At 40.1% G+C, this 6,006-nt stretch overlaps 1 pseudogene; it reads right to left on the bottom strand.

The window, feature by feature from the left end:
- Positions 1–2,375: 2,375 nt before the first annotated feature.
- On the bottom strand, positions 2,376–4,766 carry LOC115843875 (pleckstrin homology domain-containing family A member 3 pseudogene; annotated as a pseudogene).
- Positions 4,767–6,006: the final 1,240 nt, after the last annotated feature.

Here is a 6,006-nt window from a genome sequence, read left to right as displayed (position 1 = left end):
GTTTTTAAATCACAGTTTCAATTTCATTACTTGTGATTGGGCTATCCATATTTTCTATTTCTTCCTGTTTCAGTCTTGGAAGTTTATACCCTTCTAAGAATTTGGCCATTTCTTCCAGGTTGTCCATTTTATTGGCATAGAGTTGTTTGTAGTAGTTTTTTAGGATGTTTTGTATTTCTGCATTGTCTGTTGTAACTTCTCCTTTTTCATTTCTAATTGTATTGATTTGAGTCCTCCCCCTCTTTTTTTGATGAGTTTGGCTAATGGTGTATCAATTTTGTTTATCTTCTCAAAGAGCCAGTTTTTAGTTTTATTGATCTTTGCTATTGTTTTCTTTGTGTCTATTTCATTTATTTCTGCTCTGATCTTTATGATTTCTTCCCTTCTACTAACTTTGGGTTTTGTTTGTTCTTCTTTCTCTAGTTCCTTTAGGTGTAACGTTAGATTGTTTACTTGAGATTTTTCTTGTTTCTTGAGGTAGGATTGTATTGCTATAAACTTCCCTCCTAGAACTGCTGTTGCTGCATCCCATAGGTTTTGGGCTGTCATGTTTTCACTGTCATTTGTTTCTAGGTATTTTTTGATTTCCTCTTTGATTTCTTCAGTAATCTTGTGGTTATTTAGTAATTTATTGTTTAGCCTCCATGTGTTTGTGTTCATTACATTTTTCCCCCCTGTAATTGATATCTAGTATTGTAGCATTGTGGTCAGAAAAGATGCTTGATATGATTTCAATTTTCTTAAATTTACTGAGGCTTGATTTGTGACCCAAGATGGGATCTATCCTGGAGAATGTTCCATGTGCACTTGAGAAGAAAGTGTACTCTGCTGTTTTTGGATGGAATGTCCTATAAATATCAATTAAATCTATCCAGTCTATTGTGTCATTTAAAGGTTTTGTTTCCTTGTTTATTTCCATTTTGTATGATCTGCCCATTGGTGTATGTGAGGTGTTATAGTTCCCCACTATTATTGTGTTACTGTCAATTTCCTCTTTTATAACTGTTAGCAGTTGCCTTATATATTGAGGTGCTCCTATGTTGGGTGCATATATATTTATAATTGTTATATCTTCTTCTTTGGTTGATGCCTTGATGATTATGTAGTGTCTTTCCTTGTCTCTTGTAACATTCTTTATTATAAAATCTATTTTATCTGACATGCATATTGCTACTCCAGCTTTCTTTTGATTTCCATTTGCATGGAATATCTTTTTCCATCTCCTCACTTTCAGTCTGTATGTGTCCCTAGGTCTGAAGTGGGTCTCTTGTAAACAGCACATATATGGGTCTTGTTTTCGTATCCATTCAGGGAGCCTGTGTCTTTTGGTTGGAGCATTTAAACCATTCACATTTAAGGTAATTATCCATATGTATGTTCCTATGACTATTTTATTAATTGTTTTGGGTTTGTTTTTGTAGATCCTTTTCTTCTCTTGTGTTTCCCACTTAGAGAAGTTCCTTAACCATTTGTTGTAGAGCTGGTTTGATGGTGCTGAATTCTCTTAGCTTTTGCCTGTCTGTAAAGCTTTTAATTTCTACATCGAATCTGAATGAGATCCTTGCCCCGTAATCTTGGTTGTAGGTTCCTCCCTTTCATCACTTTAAATATGTCATGCCACCCCCTTCTGGCTTGTAGAGTTTCTGCTGAGAAATCAGCTGTTAACCTTATGGGAGTTCCCTTGTATGTTATTTGTCATTTTTCCCTTGCTGCTTTCAATAATTTTTCTTTGTCTTTAATTTTTGCCAGTTTGATTACTATGTGTCTCAGCGTGTTTCTCCTTGGGTTTATCCTGTATGGGACTCTCTGCATTTCCTGGACTAACATGGCTATTTCCTTTTTCATGTTAGGGAAGTTTTTGACTATAATCTCTTCTAATATTTTCTCTGGTCCTTTCTCTCTCTTTTCTCCTTCTGGGACCCCTATAATGTAAATGTTGTTGTGTTTAGTGTTATCCCAGAGGTCTCTTAGGCTGTCTTCATTTCTTTTCATTCTTTTTTGTTTATTCTGCTCCACAGCAGTGAATTCCACCATTCTGTCTTCCAAGTCACTTATCCGTTATCTGCCTCAGTTATTCTATTATTGATTCCTTCTAGAGTAGTTATCATTTCAATTATTGTATTGTTTATCTCTATTTGTTTCTTCTTTAATTCTTCGGTCTTTGTTAAACATTTCTTGTATCTTCTCCATCTTTGCCTCCATTCTTTTTCTGAGGTCCTGGATCATCTTCACTATCATTATTCTGAATTCTTTTTCTGGAAGGTTGCCTATCTTCACTTCATTTAGTTGTTTTTCTGGGGTTTTATCTTTTTTTTTTTTTTTTGAATGCAAAAACCACATATTTATTAAACATATGATTAACTTAAAAACACCAAACCAGTTTGTTTTAAAGTGCTCCTCATCCAAAACCTTGGAAAAACCATCACTCCAAAGTGAACTGAAAAAACAGTTTACAAAGCAAACACTGACAATAGGTATGGACAGGCACTACCAAAAAATGCTATTTGTTCTTTAATTAAATAATGCCATTCTCAAGTTATGTAGGGCAGTCACCTTGACAGATTCCTTTTTTATAAGTATTCATAAATAAAAAATGTCTAGATAGTCTAAAGAGCTGCAAACATTAATACCTTACAACAGCAGCTTACGTCTATTTTCGGAAAAAAGCACTAAAATCCTCTTCCATTGCAAGTCATTTATTTCTCTGGTGGGAGTGAGCAAGGTCACTACAATATTAACCTCTTTTCTAGAACAATGTAAATAACAAGGTATACACATCTTAAATTTGGTAGGTCATAAAAGTTAGGATGCAATCATTTTTTCTGATGCAACAGAAAAATAAATAAGTAAAAATTAAATACTTTAACCCAATATTTGGTATTGATAAATCAGTAGTGTCAACTTCATATACAAAGGACAGCACGATCTCGTTTTTAAAAAATCCTCAATGTCATGGTATTTGGGGTAAAAATATTTCGAATATTAAATGTTTCCTTTTTGCTTAAAGGAATATAATACAAACACCATCAAGCTGCGACCGTAACTCACTTTCAGCTGGGGTAAAGTGACCATTTGGTCCATGGCACAAGTTACATATATCACACTTCTGTCAAACTGAAACCTTAGGTTTATAAGATTTCATGTTTATAAGCTACAATACACACTGACTAAGATGTCAGTCCCTCACAGTATTTTAGAAAAATATCTACATTTGTCCTTACAGATGTCAAAATGTTACACCATCATTTGTTCAAAAAAAAAAAAAAAAAGATGCACATTCATACTGTGAAGTTATTAAGAAAATACTCTTGCAAATAAACTATATAAAGATAAAATACACTTCAAAGGTATGTGGGTTGTTTTTTGTTTGTTTTACAATATTCTATAAAGTGCAGAGAAATCCTAAGGGAAAAATTACTCCCTATAACATAGTTTAATTACAGCAGCTTTTGCATAGCAATACTTAGAGGAAGTTGGACACTTCCGTTTCCTCAGGAAGAGAAGGATGGAAGAGGATCTTCCGATTCAGATTTTTTTTTGGCCATAAGTCTGCTTTCTTCAGGAATGGTTGCTGATGCCAAATCTCCATTAAGTGTATTTCTGGAACAGTGAACAGGTCTATCTGGGTCTTCGAGAGGAGCATCATTACAAGAGTCTGTATCTGAGTAGGTTCTTCGGCGCCTCTGGGAGAGTCGGTGAAGTGTAGACACTGTTTCTTTTATAGAGTGGCTACTCCTCTCTGAACTTCAAGAACCAGGGTGGCTGACAGAACGCTTCATCATTTGAACAGGAGAAGGTGACACAGGAGAAACTAAGGGATCCGGATGGCACAGCTGAAACATCTCAGGTTTAAACTTGGCATTCGCTATCTTCACACATTCCTCAAGCGTTGTGATAAATGTATTACACGTGGCACTAAGTAAAGAAGAGGCTTCATTCACGTTCTCTATGCTGGGAGATGAATGATTCTCATCATGGTGAACAAATTCTTGGATCGTATGAACTTGCTTCATTAGGAGGTCACAGTAGAGGCGAAGCTCAGACATTTTGGTTTTCAGAGATTCACTGGTTTCACTTATTTCTTTTTCTTTTTTAGTCCTAGTATCAGACAAACAGGCTTTGGAGCTCCCCAAAGCAACCAGCCACCTTTGTCTTTCAGCTGCATTCACTGCCTTCATGTAGAAATGCTGCTCTCCTGGAATGATTAATTCCATTCTTGTGTTGTCTGCTGAATGGACTTTAATTTCACAAACTGCCATCTTTATACTTCCTTTGCTCCCTTTGCAAACATCATCTTGTGAATCATAGTAGGACAGGATTCCATTATCTAAAACAAACCAACGAGGCTGCCAACCCGTGAGATAGTTGGTCCACTTGTACAGAACTCCCTCCATGCTTCAGAGCCCGGCGCCGCGCATCCTCCTGGCCTGGCGCCGGCTGCGGTTAAGGGGGAAACGCGGGGCCTGGGCAGCCCCTCCCGGCCCGCCCGGGCCCCTCCCCGGGCGCCCCCGGCCAGCACAGAGCAGCCCTCAGCCCGCGCGCCCTGCCGGGACGTGGCGGCCCTCAGAGGCCGGGACGGCGGCCGCCGCGTGGTGCTTGGGGGCCTTGAGACATCCCCGGGCGAGCCCCGAAGGCGGCGGCAAATTCGGGACCGCGGCCGGCCTCCCGCTCGCGCTCCCACCGCCCCGCTGCTCCCTTCCGCGCCCCGGCGCTCCTTCCTCCTCGCCCGCCTTCCTTTCCTCCCCCAGGTCTCTCGTTTGTTTTCATTGACCTCGACGTCGCTTTCCTGGAGTTTTATCTTGTTCCTTTATCTGGTACATAGCCCTCTGCCTTTTCATCTTGTCTATCTTTCTGGGAATGTGTTTTTTGTTCCACAGGCTGTAGGATTGTAATTCTTCTTGCTTCTGCTGTCTGCCCTTTGGTGGATGAAGCTATCTAAGAGGCTTGTGCAAGCTTCCTGATGGGAGGGACTGGTGGTGGGTAGAGCTGGCTGTTGCTCTGGTGGACAGAGTTCAGTAAAACTTTAATCCACTTGTCAGCTGATGAGTGGAGCTGGGGTCCCTCCCTGTTGGTTGTTTGGCCTGAGGTGACCCAACACTGGAGCCTACCTGGGCTCTTTGTTGGGGCTAATGGCAGACTCTGGGAGGGCACATGCCAAGGAATACTTCCCAGAACTTCTGTTGCCACTGTCCTCACGGTGGGACACAGCTATCCCCAGCCTCTGCGGGAGACCCTCCAACACCAGCATGTAGGTCAGGTTCAGTCTTATGGGGTCACTGCTCCTTCCTCTGGGTCCCGACATGCACACTACTTTGTGTGTGCCCTTCAAGAGTGGAGTCTCTGTTTCCCCCAGTCTTGTTGAAGTCCTGCCGTCAAATCCCACAACTCTTCAAAGTCTGATTCTCTAGGAATTCCTCCTCCCATTGCCAGACCCCCAGGTTGGGAAGCCTGAAATGGGGCTCAGAACCTTCATTCCAGTTGGTGGACTTCTGTGGTATAAGTGTTCTCCAATTTGTGAGTCACCCACCCAGCAGTTATGGGATTTGATTCTATTGTGATTGTGTCCCTCCTACTGTCTCACTGTGGCTCCTCCTTTGTCTCTGGATGTGGGGTATCATCCTTGGTGAGTTCCAGTGTCTTCCTATTGATGACCACTCAGCAGTTAGTTGTGATTCCGGTGCTCTCGCAAGAGGGAGTCTTAGCTGCATTCTTACCAGTTTTGTAACATTGGAAAAGCTATGGAAAGTTCTCAAGCCTTATAAAAGTTTTTAGTAAATGTTTCCATCAATTTATTTTCTATATTCCTTATAAACAAAAAAAAAATCACATTTAATACAAACACTTTAAAATATTTAAATTCTATTTTTTTAAATATTACATTTAAATATCATCTATCTGGATTACTGAGTTTTGGGGTGCCCTCTTAAATCTTGCACCAGACAAGCTTTCTGTCTCATTTGCTTCACCCTAGTCCCCTCTTTACTACTAGCTTTGTAAACATACACA

This window comes from Globicephala melas, chromosome 7 (genome assembly GCF_963455315.2).
Source record: "Globicephala melas chromosome 7, mGloMel1.2, whole genome shotgun sequence".
Taxonomy (NCBI): domain Eukaryota; kingdom Metazoa; phylum Chordata; class Mammalia; order Artiodactyla; family Delphinidae; genus Globicephala; species Globicephala melas.
The sequence above is the reverse complement of the archived record's forward strand: the minus strand, read 5'-3'. Positions and strand labels throughout refer to the sequence as shown.